We start from the raw sequence: 24459 nt of genomic DNA, 5'->3' as shown, positions 1-24459 counted from the left end.
GCCAAGCAAAATCTAAACTGAAAACTCAGAAAAATACCAAAATGAAGATTTTAAGGATAATCACCAAAAAAAACCAAAAACAAAAATACCACGTGACAACTGGAGAAGCCAAGAGAAAATGAAGGAATTTGAAGAGGATAAATCAAGTTTTGCTTACTTTTCAAACGAACCAATCTTTGGATGTAAAAAGGAGCACATGAAAGCACACATGGATATGAAGTTTGCTTAAAGCACAGTGAAAAATAGGTAGGGGAAATGCAAAGTTTTTCTTTTAAAAGGCAACAAGAGAGGGGGCCACCAGGGGGCGCATTGGAAGATGGCCAACAATAACACCTCTCCGACCCACACGAGGTAATTAAGAGGCTGATATGGGAGTATGCAGCCTCCCTTGCCCCCCAAGGGAATGGGGGGCACTGCCTTACCTGCTGTGTCCATAATTCACCCCCGGATTCAAAAGAAGGGGGTGAGGGCACTAGGCACGAAGCCCTCGGGTGGGGTCGGCTCTCCCAGACGCTGTCTCTGATCGTGCACTGGTTTGCATCAGCTCGAAATATATAATTGGAAAAGAAGCAAATGCACATACTTCAAGTGAAGATTGGGAGTAAAGACTGCTGATTAATGGGATCTCTGTGATGCGGAGCGACGGGCTGGACAATAAATCAAGTCAAGACTCATCATTAAAAGATCGGTATGTCGGAGTGAAACGGAAAGGGGGGAGGAAAAAACTTTTCTTTTTTTTGTCTTATGTGAGTACCCAATAACCCTCCCCCCCCAGAGAGAAAGAATCGTTGCAAATTACTAATCACAAGCAGGTGATTAAGAACTGTGTGGAAATGAATTACTGATCAAAGAGAGGACTGGTGGGAACATCGGGAATGGAAAGAAAGCTTTGTGACGCAGTTACAAATGGAGATTCGTTAAGACAGGCCTGCCCACAGGAGGACAAGGGGGAGGAGGACCATGGTCATCGGAATGTGAATGTATGGTTATCGGAATGTGAATTTGACCTGGCAGGGCCCCCTGAGATACAGATTGGCAGGCCTGTGGAAATCAACGGACAGACTGTGGGAATGTTCTTTACGGAGGTGTGGAAATGGCATCTGTCCTTTATGTGATATGGCTCTTGGAGAGTGTAAAATCCACACAGGATATGTTTGTTTTCAACCTGCTTGTGAAGATTATCAGAGATCACAAAGAAAGGAATATATGATAACAACAAGAAGATGAGGACAATAACAAAGAGACTATCTGGACAGAACTGTGTAATTACAGCAGCAGCAAGAGTGATGTTTGGATCCCTTTCGGAGCTTGAAGTATGGGTACCCCCAACAAAATTTTTAAAAATTTGGCTGTATAATTTGGAACTAATGTGATTTGGAATTAATCTGATTTTATTGTCCTGTTAATAAAAAATTATTAAAAATAAATAAATAAAAGGCAACAAAAGAAGCCATCTGATGTTAGGAAAAGTGTGAGGTTTTCATTGCTGATGCTAGAAAAGCCAAGATTAGGAAGACTTTAGCACAGGAAAGACTTAGAAGCAAGAAGTGTTGGTGGATGAAGGCTGATGAAGTGTAGCTGGTAGCACAAAAACTGAAAGCCCTCTGCAATGTTCTTAGTAATACTTTGATAATAAGTTTTTTACTGAAGCCAGGAATAGGAGAGATGAGAAGGGAGGGATTTTGGGAGCATTGCAGGCATACTTACTTCTTGTCTCTTGCTAGAAAGTCTGGAAAGTCCTTGTGTGTACCACCTTTTTGTTTTTCATCTAGCCCTGGGAGTGGCATCTGGCATCTGTAACCCTCCCTTAGAATGAGTGTGCCAAGATTTTGGTGGATAGCAAGTGCCGCAAGTAGCAGAAGCAAAATGCACTCGTCACTGGTCAGGGTATTTTACCTAATTTGAAGCTATGGGGGAATTGCAGAAGATGAGCACCAAAATATTGTTGAGGGTTTTTATGTTCTTTGAGATGTTTCTCTACCCAGTAGGTCCCAAACATGCCAGCATCTTAGGAAGATAAAAACCACAAGCAAAATGAAGGTGATTTGCCGATTCTAGTATGGAAAAGCAAAGAAGGCATTTTGAGGATGAAGCTGCTGATGGCAATGATAAGAAAGAGGTGGCTTGTCCTTGGCTCCTGTGGAGGAGGAGATGCAGAGTGACTGCTCAAGGACGTAGCAACTCCAGGACCCTGCGTGAAAGTGTATTATTTCTCTTAGGAAAGTTCTTCCTGGATGACCTTGGGCCAGTCACTACCTAACCTACCTCACAGGGTTGTTGTGAGGATGAAATAATGAGGGGAACCATTATACCACCTGCGCAGAAAATTATCTAAGATATGGGAAATGGGCCTCAAAAGGTATCAGTGCAAAAGAGCAGGCAAAACTATAACCAGTACGTAATGTGGCTGTGATTGCATAACTCTCTCATTACAGCCTACAGGTGAAACTCGGAAAATTAGAATATCGTGGAAAAGTTCATTTATTTCAGTAATTCAACTTAAAAGGTGAAAGTAATATATGAGATAGACTCATGACATGCAAAGTGAGATATGTCAAGCCTTTATTTGTTATAATTGTGATGATCATGGCGTACAGCTGATGAAAACCCGAAATTAGCAATCTCGGAAAATTAGAATATTAAATCAGCAAAACAAGGACTGCAAATAGAGCAATATTGGACCTCTGAGAAGTAGAAGCATGCATATGTACTCAATACTTGGTTTGGGCCCCTTTCGCATCAATTACTGCCTCAATGCGGCGTGGCATGGATGCTATCAGCCTGTGGCACTGCTGAGGTGTTATGGAAGACCAGGATGCTTCAATAGCAACCTTCAGCTCTTCTGCATTGCTCGGTCTCATGTCTCTCATCTTTCTCTTGGCAATGCCCCATAGATTCTCTATGGGGTTGAGGTCAGGCAAGTTTGCTGGCCAATCAAGCACAGTAATCCCATGGGTATTGAACCAGGTTTTGGTACTTTTGTCAGTGTGAGCAGGTGCCAAAGTCCTGCTGGAAAATGAAGTCAACATCCCCTTAAAGCTCATCTGCGGAAGGAAGCATGAAGTGCTCCAAAATCTCCTGGTAGACTGCTGCATTGACCCTGGACTTAATGAACCACAGTGGACCAGCACTCATTTTTTGTAGGATTGGTGGAAGGTGACTGGGAACAAAGTAGTGACTCTAGATCTCTCTGTTTTGCCCCTCTAGATTAATGGTGCCTCCAGCTTCAAATAAAAAGGTGGTCAAAATGGTATTCCATGACTGAAGGACATTTAGGTGAGTATCCCTTGGTTGGCTAGGGAGGAAATCTTTATTATGTTCCGTCTGCAACTCATTGTGTTAAGACTCTTTCAGGTTGCGGTGACTGAGTTGTCAGAAGTCGCCCATTCCGTGTCACCACAATGAGGCTCACCTGCAGGTAGGAGAACACGTCTTCTTTTGTTCCAGGTATTCTTTCCTTCTTTGTCCATGGAGTTTTCTTGGGCAGGGATACTGGAGTGGCTTGCCGGTTCCTCCTCCAGGTGGATCACGTTTGGTCAAAACTCTCCACTATGACCTGTTCATCTTGGGTGCCCTGCTCGGCATAGTTAATAGCTTCTCTGAGTTATTCAAGCCCCTTCGCCACGGCAAGGCAGTGATCCCTAGACAGCGTCTTAAAAAGCAGAGACATCACCTTGCCAACAAAGGTCCGTATAGTTAAAGCCATGGTTTTCCCAGTAGTGATGTATGGAAGTGAGAGCTGGACCATCAAGAAGGCTGATCGCCGAAGAATTGATGCTTTTGAATTATGGTGCTGGAGGAGACTCTTGAGAGTCCCATGGACCGCAAGAAGATCAAACGTATCCATTCTTAAGGAAATCAGCCCTGAGTGCTCACTGGAAGGACAGATCGTGAAGCTGAGGCTTCAATACTTTGGCCACCTCATGAGAAGAGAAGACTCCCTGGAAAAGACCCTGATGTTGGGAAAGATGGAGGGCACAAGGAGAAGGGGACGACAGAGGACAAGATGGTTGGACAGTGTTCTCGAAGCTACAAACATGAGTCTGACCAAACTGCGGGAGGCAGTGGAAGACAGGAGTGCCTGGCGTGCTCTGGTCCATGGGGTCACGAAGAGTCGGACACGACTAAACGACTAAACAACAACAACAACAATTCTTTCCTTCAGGCTTTTCAGAGTATCCCTTACTGGGCTAGAGATGAAATCTTTATTGTGTTCCGTCTGCAACTCATTGTGCTAAGATTCTTTCAGGTTGCGGTGACTGAGTTGTCAGAAGAGGCCCTATTCCGTGTCACCACAATGAGGCTCACCTGCAGGTAGGAGAAGACTTCTTCTTTCGTTCCAGCTCTTCTTTCCTCCAGGCTTTACAGAGTTCACTGTACCTGAAGAGAGAGTCACCTGCATTTGGACTGTGCTGCTTTAGGTAAGTTCACATTCCACCACTCAGTTCTCTTTTTTCAAGACATTCTTTTTTGTTTTGGTCTCTCCTTTTTCCCATTTTCTTTTCTGCTCGTCTCTTCACAAGTCTTCAAAGAGCTCCAAACCCTCAAATGAAGCCAGCTCTTCCAGCTGAGTCCCAGAAGTCATGATGGTAAGGAAAGCTGTTTTGTTTTTTTAAAAAACACTCATTTTTTTGTAGGATTGATGGAAGGTGACTGGGGACAAACTAGTGACTCTAGATCTCTCTGTTTTGCCCCTCTAGATTAATGGTGCCTCCAGCTTCAAATAAAAGATGACCAAAATGGTATTGCATGACTGAAGGACATTTAGGTGAGTATCCCTTGGTTGGCTAGGGAGGAAATCTCACCACAATGAGGCTCACCTGCAGGTAGGAGAACATGTCTTCTTTTGTTCCAGGTATTCTTTCCTTCAGGCTTTTCAGAGTATCCCTTGCTGGGCTAGGGAGGAAATCTCTATTGTATACCATCTGCAACTCATTGTGCTAAGATTCTTTCAGGTTGCGGTGACTGAGTTGTCAGAAGAGGCCCTATTCCGTGTCACCACAATGAGGTTCACCTGCAGGTAGGAGAACACATCTTCTTTTCTTCTAGCTCTTCTTTCCTTCAGGCTTCCGAGAGTTCCCTATACCTGAAGTGAGAGCCACCTGTATGTGGACTGTGCTGCTTTAGGTAAGTTCACATTCCACCACTCAGTTCTCTTTTTTCAAGAGAATCTTTTTTGTTTTGGTCTTTCCTTTTCCCCATTTTCTTTTCTGCTGGTCTCTCCACAGGTCTCTCCAAAGAGCTCTTCTTAGCATCTTAAGGTTTTCTTTTTCCTGAGAGAACATTGTGCCAATGTTCTCTCAGGTTTTGCTTTTCCCCTTCTTGCATTGCTGGGGAAAAAAAGCAAAAGACACTGGCGGTCGGCGCTCCTGGTTCCCAGGACGGGGTTCAAATCCCTGCAGTGTCCTCGCTTACTTCCAATGCAACTGCTATGTCTCTCTATCTCTTTCTGTCTATCCCTCTCTATCCCACACTGCCCAAATAACAAAATTACTTTATTTTTATATATATTTTGACTGTGTCAGACCAACACAGCTACCTACCTGAATCTGCCCAAATAACGATTGGCTCCCTTTTTCTTAAGCCAAAGTATTAGCATGGGAGGGAGGTGACTTTAGTGACTGAGCTTGATTCTTGACTCCACCATTGCTCCAAAGGACCATTTCAAGCACCACCTTCCTGGCAATGTGCTGTTGCTGGGCAGATGCTCACTTGATGCATCACTGGTTGTGTGTCTAGGTAGGCTGCATCAGGTGGCTGCTTACCCTCCTAGCTTTCCCAGTCACTGGTGTGAGAAGTCTCTCTATGGATCTTGTCTGTCTGAATTCCAGACACTACTAGAGGAGCAATTCTCCCTGCAAAGGTAACAGACAAGGTGACCTTATGGGGGAAACATGCTGTGGAGCTTGCTATGTAGGGTGGTGGTTTTGTTTTTTAACAATTCATGATCAATAGCTTACCAATCTTCTGTCAGTAAATGGTGGATCATGAAGCAAGGAGAATTGGGAGGACAGCTGAGCAAGGTGTGATGCAGGTGAAGATGCAACTTTGATTACAGGTGTTTTGGCAAATTAGAAAGTTCAGTGTCTATGTTTGCTTGCTTTCAGATTGGCAGGTGCAACCAAACTATTGTGCAAGGAGGCCTCTGTTTCATGGCCAGATGTGATGTGCTTTCTCATAACGGGTGAATCTGAAAAATGTTTTTTCAATCTCCCCCAGTCACTTTTGATTCTTTTGTCTTGCTTTGGAGTTTGATCTTGAAACTTAGGGTTGGAGACTAAACATGCTAAAGGGAAGTATAACAAGGAGCGGGGAACAAGGAGAGGAGAAAGGAGGATGAAGAAGTGACCTGGACAGAGGGAGAGGAGCTTCAGTAAAAGGTGATCCTAAGTGGCCAAGTTGAGTTACTAAATTTAAATTTATAAAACTGGCTAAAAGAGCATCACCTGGTGGTCAAAGTTAAAAATTCAGTCAAAGCTCATTTAAACATCAGAGAGGATTATAAGAGACTGTAAGCAACAACTATGTCACAGAAAAAGAGAGCAGAGTCCACTCTAGGAGAAAGGAGGAACTCAAAACAGGGAGAAGAGCCCAAAGGTGATGTTTTAGAAATGTTTGCTAAAATAAGGGAGGACATTAAAGAGAGGGAGAAGAATCTTGAGAGTAGATTGGAAAAGATGGAACAGAAAATTGACCAATCAGTGTCTGAACTGAGAGGTCAAATAAGTGAGGTTAAATCTAAAACTCAAGTTCTAGACGAGGCTGTTAAAAAGGAAAAGAAAGAAGTAAAAGAAACAAGGAGGGAGGGAGAGAAGGTAAAAGGAGATGTATCAGAGTTGGCAAGGATGCATGAGGAGACCTTGGATACCTTGGCTTATATGGAGATGAAGCAAAAGGAGATGCAACTACACTTCCAAGGTGTCCCAGAACAGGAGGGTGAAGTAATTTATGACAAGATGATAACAGAAATTGCTAATTGGCTAAAAATGAAGGAAGATGAGGTTGCTCAAACAATTGATAGTGTTTTTAGGATCAAATTTAAATCCGAAAAAGGTAAAAAAAATAAAAATCCTGGTGACTGTTTGATTTTCTTTAATTCTAGAGAGATGAAAGACTTCATTCTAAAAACTAATCAAGAGAAGAAATTGTGCATTGAGGAGAAATATATTATAATATATAAAGAAACACCTAAAAGATTTTTGAAACAAAGAGAGCCATATAAAGGAATTACAAACTCTGAGAAAGAATGGAATTAGATTTCGGTGGAAATTCCCAGAAGGGATCTCCTTCTTCTTCAAGGACAAAAAAATTAAGTTCAAGTCACCTCAGGACATTGATAAGTTTAGAAGGAAGTACTCAAAGGAACTTGGCAAAAAGGAGGAGGATGTGCCAGAATTCGGACAAGGAAGTGATAATATTTAGGAATCAATAGACATATTTTATTTAAAAATTGATACGAGATGGCTCTGAAAATCATATCCTGGAATTTTAGTGGACTGAACAATAAAGTAAAAAGAAATAAAATTCATCATATATTAATGAAACAGAATTTGGATATTATTTGCTTACATGAAACACATGTGGCAAGAAAACGCAGGTGAATATTAAATAATAAAAAACTAGGTAATGAATTTATTTCTTCAGATGTACGGTAAATAAAAAAGAGTTGTTCTGTATATAAACGATAAATATGATTCACGACAGCTCTTCAAGTATGAAGAGGGGAGGATACTAGCAGTAGAAGTGGCAGCACTAGGCAAAAAACTGTTAATTGTGGGAATTTTATGCACCTAATAAGGGGATACTGGATTTCTATAAGAACCTAGAAGAGAAGCTTTTTGAACATGGATCAAAAAATATTTTGGGGGGGTGACTTTAATGGGGTGGTTTCATTGGAAATGGATAGAACTCAAAGAAAGAGAGATTCAAACCAAGGGAAACTACCAAAGACTTTCTTCACTTTTGTGGAGAATTATGACCTAATTGATATTTGGATATTAAAGCACCTATTAGATAAAGAATATAGTTTCTTCTCTGAACCAAAAGTTCAGGAAGAATAGACTATTTATGGATTTCCAGAGACCTAGTTCCGAGAGCAATAAGAACTGAGATTCAACATCGAACACTCTTGGATCATAATCCCGTAATGATGGAACAGAACTCCATACAAAAGAAGGCAAGGGAGAAGAAGAAAGAGAGTCAGAATACAGGTAATGTAAAGTTACGTAAAATCACACAGTGTTTTTTGAAAATGAAAATGCCAATAAATATTATAATAATACATAACAGTGAGTCTGGTTTTGGAGGTCACATGGCAATCCTGTAAATTAAAAAGATATTTTGAAATAAAAAGTGTCAGCGGAGAGATTTCCAGTGCAACCCTATTGTCAGGGAACTGCCATCGGAGAGTCAGGTGGTGGAAGGGCTCCAGGAGGCTAGGAGACCCTCGGATGCTGAGGAAGGAACCAGCAGGGGGAGAGAGAGAGTTCCTGCAGAAACTCAGTCGGAGGGAGGGCTCCAAGATACTTCCAGTGAGAACAGCGGATAAGTCTCAGGACCTCCGTTGGGGACGCCTACTCCGTGCAGGAAACTGTCACGTAGAGAATCCAGAAGGAGAGTTTCCGTTAAGGAACTCTTATATTGGCGTAAATTCCGGAAGCGCCCACTGACGGATTCTGCCAGCGATTGAGGTAGCCATGCATCCATGGCTCCGCAGACTGGGAGAGTTTAGAAACTGATTGCATGAGTTTGAGAACTCAACCATTTACGCACAAGCAGCCCCTTAACCCATTACAGCAATCCGTCAGTCCTTGACACTGTGTGTGCGAAAGAGAGGCATCATGAGCAACCCAACTGGAGACGGAGCAGCGGGAGGAGCTGGAGCGGGACCAACTCTGGAAGAGAGAAACAGAGCGTTGGAACACCAGCTGGCACTGCTAACGGCGCGTCTCGAGGAGAGGAGAGCTCAGGATGCACAGGGGAAGCCCACCCCCATCGCAAGGAAGGTACCGGCGTTGGTACAGAAATTCGGGGGGGACCCAAGAAGCTACCAAGCCTATAAGACAGAAATGCAGTATGCCCTGAACCTGCAGTTTGATGATTTTGCCGATGAGGAATCGAGAGTGGCTTTTGTGATTGGGCACCTCGAGGGATGAGCTAGAGAATGGGTGAGGCCCCTGATGGCATCGAACAATGATGCCCTAAAAGACTTGAGGAAATTCTTTATCGCGATGGACTTGATGTTTTCCAGCCAGATTGAACAGGGAGCGGTACGGAGACAGTTAATGGCTTGCAAACAGGGGAATCAGTCCGTCCGAGAGTACTGGACACAGTTTACCATGCTCATACATAAATTGGGGTAGGACCTGTCTTCTGACCTGATTCAAATGCTGTTTGAAGAAGGGCTAGCCCCGGCGGTGAAAGATGAACTTTCCCGCGCGCCCCGTCCGGAGTCCATGGATCAGCTGACCAAATCGGCGCTTGCAATTGGAGCGCGCCAAGAGGCAAGGGCTCTGGAGAAGCGGGAAGGGAGAGGAGAGCGTTGGAGTGATTTCCGCATTCCTGAGATGCCGGAGCAACCTTCCCCGCCAGTGGAACCAATGGAGATTGGGACTGCGCGCGCGCACGGAATTTCAAACGTCAACGAAGGGCGGAAGAAGGAGGGGAAGAGCGCCAAAAAATGCTTCCTCTGTCAACAGCCAGGACATTTTGCCAGAGTGTGCCCACAAAGGAAGGGATGGCAAGGAATGGTGGGGGCTGTTGGGAGTGAGGAGGAGGGGGTTAAGGAGCAGGTAAAAGCCAACGCCTGGCTGCCAGCGACAGGGCACAGCAGCCAGGCCAAGGAACAGTGAACGTGCCCAAGCCTGAACCCCCAAGAGCGGCTCTAGTTGTAGAGGTGCTGCTAGAACTACCCAGTGGACATCCACTCACGATAAAAGCCCTGTTAGACTCAGGCAGCTCCTGCAATTTCATGAGTAAGGAATTTGCATCAGAGCACCAGATACAGACGCTGCCCTTAAGTAATTCCTTGCAGGTGACCACGATTGATGGGAGGGAACTTCTGGGAGGGGAAGTGAGCCAACAAACAGTCCCCATGACAATGAGGGTGGCAAGGCACACGGAAGTCATTGCATTTCACGTAGCCACCCTGGCGGGGCCGCCCATCATATTAGGAATGAGCTGGCTGGCATTACATGACCCGCTAGTGGGATGGCACCAGCGGACAGTCTCTTTTGGGTCAGCTCATTGCCTAGAACACTGCAAGGGAAGAGAAACTCAGGGGGTGGCCAGGGCAAGCCTGGTAGGGACGGTGGTGGGAGAAAAGGGAGAAATACCACCACAATACGCAGACCTGAGTGATGTCTTCAGTGAGAAGGAAGCAGATAGACTGCCCCCGCATAGACCCTTTGACTGTCAAATTAACCTACTCCCGGGAGCCCAGCTACCAGTAGGCAAACTGTACGCTATGTCGGACAGGGAGATGCAGGAGTTAAGGGAGTTCATAGACAAGAACCTGAAACGAGGGTTCATCAGGGAGTCAAGAGCGGTGGGGGGCAGCCCAGTCTTTTTTGTGGACAAAAAGGACTCGAATAAACCCAGGTTGGTCGTGGACTTCCGGGCCGTCAATTCGGTGTCAGAACCAGTGGCCTTTCCCATGCCCAGGATTGACGACATTCTGACCAGGGTGAGGAAGGGAAAGATTTTTACCAAGCTGGACCTGAGGGGGGCATATAACCTGATACGGATGAGGAAGGGGGATGAAAGGAAGACCACCATGTTCACCCCCTTGGGGGCCTTTGAGTATCTCATTATGCCCTTCGGTTTACAGGCGGGCTCAGCATGCTTCCATTCCTTCATGCATCACGTCCTGGGACCTCTGCTCTATAAGAACTGTGTGGCCTTCTTAGACGACGTGTTAGTCTACTCAGAGAACGAGGAGCAGCATGTCCGAGATGTCCGGGAAGTCCTAAGCAGGCTGCAGGCAAACCAGCTGTGGGTAAAACTGGAGAAGTGCCAGTTCCATACCAGAGAGGTGGAATTCCTGGGGTACCGTTTGTCAGACAAGGCCATGGATCCCAGTAAAGTCCAAGCGGTACTGGAATGGAAGACACCCAGAACCAGGAAGGACGTGCAGAGATTCCTGGGGTTTGGAAACTTCTATCGGAAGTTCATCAAAAACTTTGCCCACTTAACGGCGCCCATCACCGATTGTCTCAGTAGTAAGAAGAAATTCGTCTGGACGGAAGAGGCGCAGCGAGCCTTTGAACAGCTAAAGAAAGCGTTCACGTCGGAGGAACAGCTCTTGCACGTAGATCGACAAAAGCCGATGAGGGTAGAGACGGACGCATCTGATCGAGCGGTAGGGGCGGTGCTTCTCCAGCCGGGAAAAGATGCGTCGGAATGGAGACCGTGTGCCTTCTTCTCGCGGAAGTTGAACAAATCCGAAAGGAACTACACAGTGTACGACCGGGAACTGCTCGCCATTCATGAAGCGTTTCGGCGGTGGCGACACCTGCTGATCGGAGCACAGCACAAGGTCCAGGTGTGCACGGACCACAAAAATCTGGAATATTGGAGAATGGCCCAAGTACTGAACCAGAGACAAGTGAGATGGGCACAGGAGTTCTCCAAATTCCATTTTGAGATTTGCTACGTACCGGGACCAGAGAACGTCAGAGCGGACGCTCTCTCTCGAAAGCCAGAGTATATGGAGGGGGAGGGAGCGCCCGAAGAAAGGCATATTATCCCAGAGGACCACTGGGTTTGTGGAGCAGCATTGGTGGGGCAAAGAGAACTGGTAGAAGGGACAGAGAACGATGAATATGCCCAAGATAAGCTCAGAGGGCTCAGGAGAGCCGAGGAGAACACAGGGGGGTTTGAAGAAAGGAACGGGGCGTTGTATTACAAAGGGGCATTGTACATACCGGAAGGGGAATTGAGGGGTAGAGTACTCAAACAACTACACGACAGCCCCACCGCAGGGCACTTTGGGCAACACAAAACCATGTGGTTAGTTACCAGGCAGTTCTGGTGGCCCAAGGTGAGGGAAGATGTACGAGAGTATGTAAGGGGGTGCGACCGCTGCCAATGAGCAAAGGGGGAGAGGGCGGCACCGGCGGGGTTGCTGGAACCATTACCCACACCCGAAAGGCCATGGGAGGCAGTTTCCATAGATTTTATGACAGATTTACCAAAATCCAAGGGAAAGACTGCGGTAATGGTAGTGGTAGACCTATTAACCAAGATGTGCCACTTTGTAGCTTGCTCACATGCGGTGACGGTGGAAGAAACCGCCCGGTTGTTTATAGAACACATTTTTAGGTTGCATGGCGCCCCCTTGAGGGTGGTCTCCGACAGGGGGAATCAATCTACGTCCAGGTTCTGGAGGAAGCTCATGAGCTTACTGCACGTAGAGGTCAATTTCTCGACCGCCAGACACCCAGAAACTAATGGGCAGGTGGAAAGGGCAAACAGTATTCTGCAACAATATCTGAGGTGTTATGTAAATGACAGAGAGAATGATTGGGTAGAGAAATTGGCGCTGGCCGAATTCGCCTACAATAACGCGGAAAATGTGTCCACGGGCATGAGTCCATTTATGGCCAATTACGGGTGTCACCCTAGGGCCTTTCCAGGGGAAGGAGGGGAAAGATGGAGCGTACCGGCAGCGGAACATTTTGTGGAAGAAATGGAAGCCATACATCAACAGCTCAAGATGAATTTGGATAGGGCCAAGGAAGAATACAAGAAGCAGGCAGATAGGAGCAGAAGGGAAGGAGAAACCATAAGGGTGGGGGACCGGGTGTGGTTGTCAACACAAGGGTTGCCATTCAAGGGAGGGTGCAAGAAGTTGAGGCCGAAACGACTGGGACCCTTCGAGGTTATACAACAGGTCAATCCGGTGGCCTTCAGACTCAGGTTGCCAAACAACATGAAACTGCATCCAGTATTCCACAGGTCATTACTGTCACCATACCGGGAGGGGTGGGAATTTTTGGGACGTGAAGGTGAGGTTCCCGCGGTACCGGAAGTAGAAGAGAGGGAGCGCAGCAGTCATGTAGCAGAAATACTCGACTCTCGGTGGAAGGGTAAGCAGGTGGAATACTTAGTGACATGGGAAGGGGAACCGGAGTCCGAAAATACCTGGGTACCGGCAGAAACGGTCAAAGATGAGGTTTTAGCAGGAACGTTTCATCGCCGGTTCCCAAGGAAGCCTCAGTCCTTGGCTAGGTTCTGGGAGGAACACTTCGGCACCACTGATGAGGAAGAGGAGTTTGAGGGGTTCCCAGAATCAGGACAGGAAGAGGAAGAAGAATCAGATGGGGAGGAGTATTCGGGACGAAGGGACAGTAGTAGGTGGAGGGCGGTTTTCGAGTCATCCGAAGATGAGGGGGATTCCTTCAGGGGGTTCCCAGTCTCACCACCCAGAGAAGAAGGGGAAACGGGGGGTGAGGGGGGTCCTGGAGGGGAGGTGGATGTCAGGGAACTGCCATCGGAGAGTCAGGTGGTGGAAGGGCTCCAGGAGGCTAGGAGACCCTCGGATGCTGAGGAAGGAACCAGCAGGGGGAGAGAGAGAGTTCCTGCAGAAACTCAGTCGGAGGGAGGGCTCCAAGATACTTCCAGTGAGAACAGCGGAGAAGTCTCAGGACCTCCGTTGGGGACGCCTACTCCGCGCAGGAAACTGTCATGCAGAGAATCCAAAAGGAGAGTTTCCGTTAAGGAACTCTTATGTTGGCGTAAATTCCGGAAGTGCCCACTGACGGATTCTGCCAGCGATTGAGGTAGCCATGCATCCATGGCTCTGCAGACTGGGAGAGTTTAGAAACTGATTGCATGAGTTTGAGAACTCAACCATTTACGCACAAGCAGCCCCTTAACCCATTACACCTATGCATGTCTACACAGGAGTAAATCCACCTGGGTTCAAAGGGACTAAGTGTGTGTAGGATTGTAGCTTTTATGATACATCAGACTTGGTCTACATCTGCTTTTAAGGGGACTTTAAAATGCTTGAGTAAATATAGGATGCATAGATTTTTTATAAATTTGAGGCATGAGCCGTCCAAAGGTAATACATCATTTTTTTTTTAATAATATTTATTGAACATTTTCAGTTTGAGGGGTTCCCAGAATCAGGACAGGAAGAGGAAGAAGAATCAGATGGGGAGGAGTATTCAGATATAACAGAAAAAAGAAATGAAATAAAACATCCATTTTGTAACCTTATATTCATTGACATCTTTCCAGGACTTCCCCACCCCACCCCCTCTTGTATTCCAATTCCTTCAAATAGATTCAACAAGTTCTTACCCCAAATTTTAAACTTATTATAATTAACCCAATGTTAAAAGTATTTTTCCCTCCCCTAAAATCGACCCTGCTCCTTCCACGAATTCCCCTCTTTAATATGCAGAATAGATTAAAATAAAAGAAAATAGAAAAAAGAATAAAATATAGTTTAACACCCTTTGGATTCCAAATTTCCCTCCCCCCTTTCCCGGTTGCGTTCCCCAATGTCCATCAATGCCTGTTGTCATCCTGAAGATCCCACATCTAGGCCAAAATCCTTCACAAGTCCACTTTGCCGTCTTTTTAATAGTCTTTGCCATCTTTTTGATCATCTTTAATTTCGAACGTCCAATCTTGGAAAAACTCTGTCTCAAAAAGGTCCATTTTTTCCATCCAGATCTCTATATTTAAGAGTAAAAACTCCAATTTTGTTTCTTTAAGCCTTTCAAATCTAGATGTCCCAAATGTTCCCACTTCCAGCTTTATCCAGTTCTTGTTGATCATGTTGTTCTTATTATTCTCTCTCCTCACTTTCCTCTGGTTTCTTTCCCTGCTCCACTGCAAAAATGTTCCAATTCCAAAAGCTTCTAAATCCCCTACAGAGGCTTTGTTATTCAGGAACAAAACTTTACGTCAAGTCCTTTCCATTCTTCAATAGATAAATCTATTGTCTCCTTTAGTGTAGAGACCTCTGTAGACAAAATAGTGTTCCATTTCTGCAGTTTCCCACGAGATAAAAGGTCCAATTCCAAATTCCATGCCAGCAATACTTGTAATGTCCCACGGCCCCTCTAGAGGGATTATAGTAGCTCAGTTTCCTTCCAGATCGCACCCAACAGTCAAAATAACTTGTTATTCCTTGTTTTAAACAATTTATATCTAATTTGTAACAAATGTAACCGGCAAAGTCCTCATATCAAAGTTCTCTTTTTATTCTTCAGCTTTGACAGCTCTTTTGACAGCTGTCAAAGCCTCTATTTCTCCTCTCCCGGCGCTCTCGCCAATCGCTCCCGGTTCCCGGGGGGGGGGTTGCATTTTAGCTCACATTCTACTTTTCTCCTCCAGCCCACTTATAATTTTCCATCGTGAAATTAGTAACTTTATCAAACCAAGGTAGCACTCGATCTTAGTTGTTAAATCCTTTGCTTTAGATCCTCTACGACAGGGGGGAGACGGACTTCCTTTTTGCACCTCCCCCGCTCGCTCCGAATTTAAATTTTTTCCCCCTTTTTAAGTCCAGTTTCCAATTACTCACGGGTTGTTCTTTAATCCAAATTTTCAATGGAAGAAGTCAGCGCTCTCCACCAAATGGCATGCGGCTTCGCTCGGCAGGGGAAGCGAAGGACTCATAGCACCACACACCCCCCGGCACCCGCTCCGTAGCCTTTAAAAGGGCTCCTTCGCGGGTCGGGGGGGCGCAAATGGTGCCCGCCGAGTCACCATGCCCATGGGTTTCAGCGCCCATGGTTTTTGAGGGTCCCCGCGACGCCGACGCGGTAGAACCCAGCCCCTGCCGAGCAGGCTCCCTCCGGAGCTCGGAGGGAGTCCGCCATTCGGCGATGGCGCCAACCCGGAAGTCCGTCCAAAGGTAATACATCAAAGCCTCAAAAATGTATAGCATTGCTTGTAAAAGCATTGTAAGAGAAAGTAGGGTGAATGACAGAAAGCAGCCAATGACATGAAACTGTGGCCTCCTCCAGAGCAAGAGGCCTGGAAGAGAATTTTGAAGGCAGACATACTTCAGAGATGCTCCTCATCCACATTCTGAATGACCTGTACTTGTTTCCAAAGTAGAACCAATGCATTAAGAATTGTTCCTTTTTTTTGTTTCCATGCAGTTTCTATGCACAACTTCCTTCAAGCTGGGAAGAAAGTTCCTCCATTTCAGTTATGTCTGTCCCACTCCATTACAGATGCATATGTGTTGTACCAATAAAATACTGCAATAATTGTTAACACTGCTGCCTGTTTTAGTTTTTTAAAAAACATTTTCATGCAGCAAAAGGCTGGGGAAGAAGAGAGGGGGTGGGGTGGTGAAACTGACATTCTTTCACTTTGAGTATGGGGGGGGGGGGTTTGTGTCAACGTCACTTGGGTAGGTTCTCTTTCCAAATGGTCCAAAATGGCAACCAAAATGGTTTCCAAATGGCAATCAAAATGGTCAAAGGCCTGGAAACGATGCCTTATGAGGAACGGCTAAGGGAGCTGGGCATGTTTAGCCTGGAGAAGAGGAGGTTAAGGGGTGATATGAAAGCCATGTTCAAATATATAAAAGGATGTCACATAGAGGAGGGAGAAAGGTTGTTTTCTGCTGCTCCAGAGAAGCAGACACGGAGCAATGGTTCCAAACTACAAGAAAGAAGATTCCACCTAAACATTAGGAAGAACTTCCTGACAGTAAGAGCTGTTTGACAGTGGAATTTGCTGCCAAGGAGTGTGGTGGAGTCTCCTTCTTTGGAGGTCTTTAAGCAGAGGCTTGACAGCCATATGTCAGGAGTGCTCTGATGGTGTTTCCTGCTTGGCAGGGGGTTGGACTCGATGGCCCTTGTGGTCTCTTCCAACTCTATGATTCTATGATTCTTTCTGTTCGCTTGTTATATTTCCTTGGTAATGAGAGAGGTTGGGGGGAAGTTGACTATTTTAGAACATTGTATTTTTATTATATTGTTAGCCACAATATGAAGATGTAGTATTTTTCTATTATCCCAGTATTAGGTAGAAAGCGTTTTAAAATATTAAAAGCTGGATTTCATACCCTGATTTTAAAAAGCAAGTGAGCCATGTACAAACTCAGAGAGATAATGAAAACAATTCTGCAAGTAAATACATCAAATACTAACTCTTACTATATGAATGACAATGAGACATTATTGTGAACTGCCCTGAGATCTTTTGAAGAAGGCCAACTAATTAATTAATTAATTAATTAATTATTTTCATACAACTAAAACTGTAAAGTGCCCTGTGAACCTTGGATGAAGAATGGTATATACATCTAATAAATGATGATGACAATGATGAAACTGCAAAAAAGTCCACTTAAACAGGACATGTAAAATGCTCATGTTTTCCCCCCTTCCCATTTTTTCAGTGAAAGACCCCTAGAATGGGAAGGGGCAAATTCTTTAAGAGGAAATCAACAGAGTTTGGACAAACACTTATTGATTTTATGGCCATATTAGTTTTGTACAGGTGAAACATATGTTTTCATTTATTCATGGCATCTGTCATCTGGTGTGTTATGGAATGAATGGTTAGACAATCACACACAGAGTGCAGTGAAAAGAACACTCACAATGCAGATAAATAATGACACATCTTGAAAGAGATACAGACTCACACATATTCATCTAGCACTGTGGAAATTGGCTATGAATAATAAGATCCAATCCAGGATGTTTCAGTTTTCTTGATTATGTCTCCCACATTTCTGAAAACCTTAAAAGGCAACCTTGTTCTGTATACAACACATGTCTCACTTCAAATGTAACTGATCTGTAGAAGAAGAGACTCTACAACCTGAAAGAGAGACATTGCTTTTGTAAACCAAGAAAATCTTTAAACTTTTGTAAATCTAGAAAATAAAACATTATATATATATATGGCAGGAATGCAGCAAGCAGGGGTTTTAAACCTTATTTACAAACTACTGGTGCAGAGCACTCAAATGCTCATTCATCATTGGTTTGGGACAATCACAGCTTTAATTTAGTAGTGAGTATGCCAAAGTTATGCTCTAGAACCTGTTTCTATGCTGTATCTGAGACCTAGAACACATACAAAATATGCAGTAATGTGAAAATATCATTGTAACTGTCTGAGAATCCAACTTCTGTTATCGCTGCTGGCTGCATTTATGCTGCCCTTTTAAATTATGTAGCTTGTTTTACATTCTTTTTATTGCAACTTTGATTGAAAAGCAGGGTATAAATCTCTAACACAAATAGCAACATAATCCCATATATATGTCTGCTCAGCTCTACTTGAGCTAAATGGGGCTTACTTCCAGGTAAAGGGGTGTAGAATTACAGCCTAAATGTGTTCCCCTTAACTCCAGAAACAACAATTTTCCTAAATGAGGATCATGTCTGTGACTGATTACATATGCTTGGAAGCTGCTACGCACCTTTGCACGTGTTCTGATTGTATGACCATATTTGGAATACTGCGTACAGTTCTGGTCACTTCACCTTCAAAAGGATATTGCTGAGTTGGAAATGGTTGAGAAAAGTTCAATTGACATGATCAAGGGGATGGAGCAATTTCCCTGTATGAAAGGTTGTAGCATTTGAGACTTTTTAGTTAAGAGAAAAGGCAAGTAAGAAGAGAGATGATAAAAGTTTGTTAAAAATGTGCGTGGCATGGAGAGAATTGATAGAGAAAAGTTTTTCTTCCGCTCTCATAACACCAGAACTCATGGACAGCCAATGAACTTTGGAAGATTCAGGACAGGTCAAAGAAAGTAATCTTAACTTTGCAGATCATGCAGATCTGCTGCAATCTACCACAGTCATCCCACGATCTACCAGTAGATCACGATCTACCTGTTGGACATCCCTAATATATAATGATATAATATATAATGACAGTGTCAGGTGAGCCTCCCTGGGATGAGTGTAAAGGGCCACTCTTGTGTTACATATGGGTCCCTGACACAGGCAACTCTTATTCACCACTATTTGGGGGTTGCAAGGGGTGCTGAGTGCTGTATCAGTCCCCAATATTTACTGCTGGTGGTGCAGACCTTACACTCTCCTTTCCCTCCTGCTCTCCAGAGGTTGACCAAATACAGCAAATAAATCCCAATTTATTCCATAGTCTTCTTTGGTTGATTTTAGAGAGATTTACTGCTCCTGGGGGAAGAGTCAAGAAGCAACCTGCTGTTGGAAGCATGGCTCAACCATTGGCACTACTCGGCTCCAAAAGGGATAGAGCAGCATCATGGGAACTTGCTTCCGATCGCAGTGGAAACCCTCGACTGGTCGTCCCCAGGATCTTCTTTGGAGCATTTGTTACCTTCGAACTGCTCAAATAAACCCCCCAGCAGCTGGGTCACTGCAACAGCAGCTCTGGCTCTCTTCCTCCCCTCCGGCAAACTTTGAAGAGGCAACCTTGAAGTACAGCCAGCCTAGAGAGCAGGCCATGTAGCGTGTGTGACTTAAGAGACATGCCTGGTGTGCAATCAAAACTCATCTCTTCGGGGAGAGTTCCCTCCATAGTTAGGAAATCCTGGCTGCTATTAGGGCAGATCCATTGTAAGATTTCCTCACACAGTGAGTACCCTTCCCAAACCCACAGGAAACTGCAGACCTGATTCAAGATGTACTCCTTAGAAACAACTCAGTAAAAGTGGCATTTCCATTATATCAGAATTCAGAATAATTACTTGATGAAACAGAATAGCCCAAGGTCTGATGCTTTCCTAGAGCTGTAAAGAAACTTTTGTGACAATATCAATATCATTGGCTTATTTCAAGAGTAGCTCATTAATAAAGATTGTACGTAGTGTTGGCCCTACATTTGGATGCTTCCACCTGGAACTGAGTGAAACTGCTGTGTTATTATGTTGTCCTATTCGATGTCCCCAAACCTGGGTTTAGAGTGGCTGAGGCAAAAGGAATTGTAGCCTACCTGTTTCCTTCATCCTCATTTCCCACTTTTCTCTGTATGGGAACCCACAGTGCCTTGTAGAGGCATGCATATCTTTGTCAAAGAAAAGAGCCTGGAGTCAGAATGTTCAGTTATTTTGTCATGTTGTTAAACATTTTCCTTCCTAAATATGAATATAGGGATTTTATTCAGGCACTCATGTCTGGAAATATTTGGCACACCTGAGCTAACTTTGTTAAAAGGATGTATTTCAATAAATCATTCTTCCAACATTCATTATTCCAAACACTGAAATGTTAAAATGGATGCTTCTTTTTTCAACGTATACAGTAATGGCTAACATTCTGACAAATTACACTGGGTGTTATTTTTAATAATTTAGCATAATGGCAGCAGCCTTTTCACTAAAGTAGCAATTAAGTCATCACTGCTTCTCTGGCCTATACAAAATGATTTTGCCTGTTTTTATTGTTAATACTTTCAGAGCCATTTTGCCATAGAAGCTGACACCAAAATCAGAAACCATGCAGCGAAAACAAAGAGAAAGAAAGGTCATTAATTGAAAACCCCCTTTTTTAAAAAAAGAAAAAAATATATATTCTACCACTATTAACCCAGCTGCAAATTGCTGTGCCTCTCAAACATTTGCTTTTCCAATGTAAGCACCATTGCTACAGTTGTATGCTCAATAAGATATTTCCACCTGAAACAGGAGGTGTCATGAAATTCATTACTTGCTGGCTTCATCTATTCTATTCAGACTAGTCTGTTCTACATCTATTCTATTAGGACTATGAGGCGCAATCCTGCTTCTGCCAGCGGCACATAGAGGACAAAGTGGCTCCATGTATGCATCACCATACTGGGAATGGCTGAGAACAGCCATTGGTATTGAAGCTAACCCCCCAAAATGAGTGACAATGGGGTCACAGTCATGTCTAATACAGAAGGCATATCAGAAGCCCTGTGCCACCTTCACTCGCTGTGCCCAGGTTGTTTAGCTCTGTAGTGTGTGTTTGCACAGTCACTAGTGCCCCCAGTGCAGGCTTAAACCCATGCTAAGACGACCTGACAAACTCCCATTGCAGACTGATGGTCCAGAGGCAGTGGGGAGCACATGTTCACTTGTTATGTGCCATGGAGTGATGGAGGGTGTTGTCAGTCATAGGCCAGCCTACTAACTTATGATATTATGTGACCCAATATCATTGGTCTGCAGCCACATGGGTTGTAGGATGCACTGGATCTGAGTCTAATGGATCATGTGTCTGGTGAGACCACATTAGTGATTGGTGTGGAAGAACTGTCTATTGGTGCAGATGAGGATCAGTTCACCCCACCACATGGGTCATGATGACACTGTGGGTGGGCCCAATGTCCCCCAGATTTTGGCTTCTAGCATGAAAACAAGCCTCTGTTGGCACATGCCTATGATTCCTGCCACAGAGAAAGTGGCAGAATTGTGGCACATATCTTTACAACAGACTTGTTTGTCATGTTCCATATTATTCCTTTTGTATATATTTTTTAAAATGAAATGTTTCTTTCTGTGTTAAAAACTTGTATCCCAATACATTAGAATAGATTTTAATTTCTTTAACAGAGTTTTCCTTTTATTATTCCTTTGTTATATATTATACTGTTGAATTTACCTTAATCCTGCTAACGTTTTCACGTTTACAGTTATTTTCCAAATACTCCACAAATCTTTTCCATACCTCTTTATATACTTGATCTTCTTGTTCCCTTATTTTACTTGTTAGATGCTATCTTGCGAAACAACTCACTGACAGCCTACCTTTTTGAGATATGTGCCGTACAAATCAAATTAAATAAAAACAAACAAACAAACAGATAATGCTGCTTTCCAGTGCACACTCAAGCTTATATGAGGGAACAGATATCAGCCCATTGCTTAAAAAATGAGAGGCTGGAGTGTGGGGTTCCATCCCACGGCCAGACCCCCCGTTTCCCTGCTCCAGTCCAGGAGTACCAGGAGTGCCAGCTTCCTGTGCCACAGGTTGGCCCTTGTACAACGAACTGTCAACAAGCATTTGAAACGTTTGCACACCCTTCCTCTTCATTCTGGATTGAAACTGACCTGAGTGACAATCTACAGGACTGTGTCATCTTGATGTTCTTAATGCTACATAACTGACCATGACCCGTGACCATACTGCCCATCTGGTTAGCCTAGACCAGATACTTGACCCAAGCTGAACAGAATGGGCTAGATGTGAAAGTACCTGAAATGTTTGCTGACAGTTTATGCTATGTCAACAGACTGCTTAGGGCCTTTCATTTTAAGCTTTTGTGTTTTGCCAGGCAATGTTGTGACACATTCAGCGTCTTGTCCAATTTAAGCTTGTCATCTGTGAATGCCTCACTGCTTGTTTTCTTTTAAGAACATAGAATCATTGATTGCTGGTAATAACTAGACACAGAGTCAGTATGTTCATTGCACAGGCACAGCAATATGAGTCAGAAAAAGAGGTAGCTATTGCTGAAATTTGTCACTGGCTCACTATCTTAACGTAGGAAATTCACAGAATTTGCCATCACATACACAAGTGACAAGAACTGTATGGATATTTCTAGTGAGACTTTTCGGACTTATTTGGCTAGTGCACCCACATAATTCATCCCAACATTCATGTTATTATTTTTTGAAAATTGCTCCTTGAATAATCAATTCAGATTCTAGGAGTCTTCATTGACACTCCTGAAATATGGACTCCTGGGGGTGGCGAATGCAATTGCCATGTTGCTTGGCCCCTCTATAAAACTAGATAACCAATTAGGAATGGGCAAATTGTCTCAGCACAGCCCATCCAATTTCCAGATGGGGATGTATTCAAGTATGTTCTGTCCTTTTCATGTGTATATATTTTTAGGCTAATCATGGGGAAATCCTATAAAAGCTATGCGGAAAAACTGCCATAAATTTATTTCTTTTAAAATTATTTTTCTTTATGAGGTGGACTGAAGGTTACTTCCTCCGCCCCCTCCACTTGCTTTGTCAGTGTAAAGATATTTAGAGCTGCTTCAAAGTGCAATACCTTTTAAAACAGTGAAGGAAGCAGCTGTACGTTGCTTCCTGTGTGAACAAAAATACATTGGGACAGCAGCTATGTCCCCACCCCGTACAATGGTACATAGCAGGACATTGTACCTAGTGTGGCAGAAGTGCTGCACAGTGAAGCTGCTCTGAGCAGCTTAACACTTAAAAAGCAAGGAAAGGGTGGAGGCAACCCTAGGACCACCTTATACATGTAATGGCTGAACCAGTCATAGATGTTTACACTGATCTGCATTTCATTTTGAGTACTGGTTGAACAATAGGTATGAAGGGACATTGCACCAAACTGTGGACTCAACCAAAAACACCCACCATCCCTACCACTAATGGCAACCAGAACAGGCATGCTAGTCTGGCCTACAATGAGCCATTGTAACATCTGAGTGATGCCAATGACACTGAGAGGGCAGGGGTTGGGCAGAGAAGATTAGAGAAAGATGTGATAATGAAAAGAACAGTAGATGAGATTGATACAGGGGAGCAGGAGGGTTGGGAAGGTTTATACTTAGGCAAACACTTCTAAATTAAATTTTCACAGATGTGTGGAGATAAAACAATCCCTTTCCCCTTTCTCCTCTACCCACTCTTCCTCATCCCACTGCAGCCACATACAAGCAGCCCCTGCTCCAACTGCTTCCATCTCATCATTGGCACTTCCAACATTTATTTCTCCTCCTCCTTTTTCCTCCAATGACTGAAGCACAGCTGGGGAGAAAAGTGTGACCTTACCTCCCACCCAGACCACAAGCTAAGCTTGGAGCTAAGCACAGCAATGGAGGCTTCACCCACAAACTTTGTGGGCTGTTCAAAAACTTGATTCTGAGTCTTCCTAGGTCCAATATGCTGCCACTTCAGATGGGCAAATCCAATTTCATTTCTTATGGTGAATTCCATATCTGTCAATCCCTTTTTTAGTCTCTTTCATACCCTTCTTCCATACACTGCTTAACTCATTCAGATTTAGACTTGGCTCATATATGCACAAAGTCCTAAACTCTCCTCTCTCTTTCTTTTTTTACTCTGAAAATAAATAATTGCTGTTTTGGGTTTCTTGGAGAAGGAGAGCAAACAAGTGAGAGACTGGGACTTTTTAAAAGGTGAAAGATTTATACGATCTGAAGAGAAACCAGAGTATATGTTCTAACCTAGCTGAAGGCTGTGTGAAGGCAGAAAGTGTCACATCAAAACCCAGTCACATCAGGCTTTCGTTTTTGTTTTTTGTTTTGGATACAATACTAGACCCAGGGGACTGATCAGTTTAGAAAGAGAAACTAAAATGCCTTGGGCAAAAATAAAATGTAATGCTGAGAAACACTAATTCTTTCTCAGGTAGAGAAAGTCAACAAGGCATCCACTCCATCATAATTCATGCCCCATCTCATGCCAAGTGTGGCTATTGCAGCCTTAGGGATTTGTTGTTATTTGCCCTTAAGACAGAAAATTCTTGCCAGAATGGGATAGTGGGAAAGGAACAAGAATGC

General features: G+C 44.0%; 2 long non-coding RNA genes across 2 annotated transcripts; one reads left to right on the top strand and one right to left on the bottom strand.

Moving 5' to 3' along the window:
- Nucleotides 1-4229: 4229 nt before the first annotated feature.
- LOC307227088 lies at nt 4230-5009 on the bottom strand. Its single transcript, XR_013843798.1, has 2 exons — nt 4923-5009; nt 4230-4482 (listed from the first exon to the last, which is right to left on the bottom strand). It is a non-coding gene; the product is annotated as an uncharacterized lncRNA (long non-coding RNA).
- Nucleotides 5010-13908: 8899 nt separating this feature from the next.
- Nucleotides 13909-16245, top strand: LOC307227093. Its single transcript, XR_013843802.1, has 2 exons — nt 13909-14068; nt 15878-16245. It is a non-coding gene; the product is annotated as an uncharacterized lncRNA (long non-coding RNA).
- The last annotated feature ends 8214 nt before the right edge of the window (nt 16246-24459 follow it).

This window comes from Podarcis cretensis, assembly GCF_951804945.1.
Source record: "Podarcis cretensis genome assembly, chromosome: 11".
NCBI lineage: Eukaryota > Metazoa > Chordata > Lepidosauria > Squamata > Lacertidae > Podarcis > Podarcis cretensis.
The sequence above is the reverse complement of the archived record's forward strand: the minus strand, read 5'-3'. Positions and strand labels throughout refer to the sequence as shown.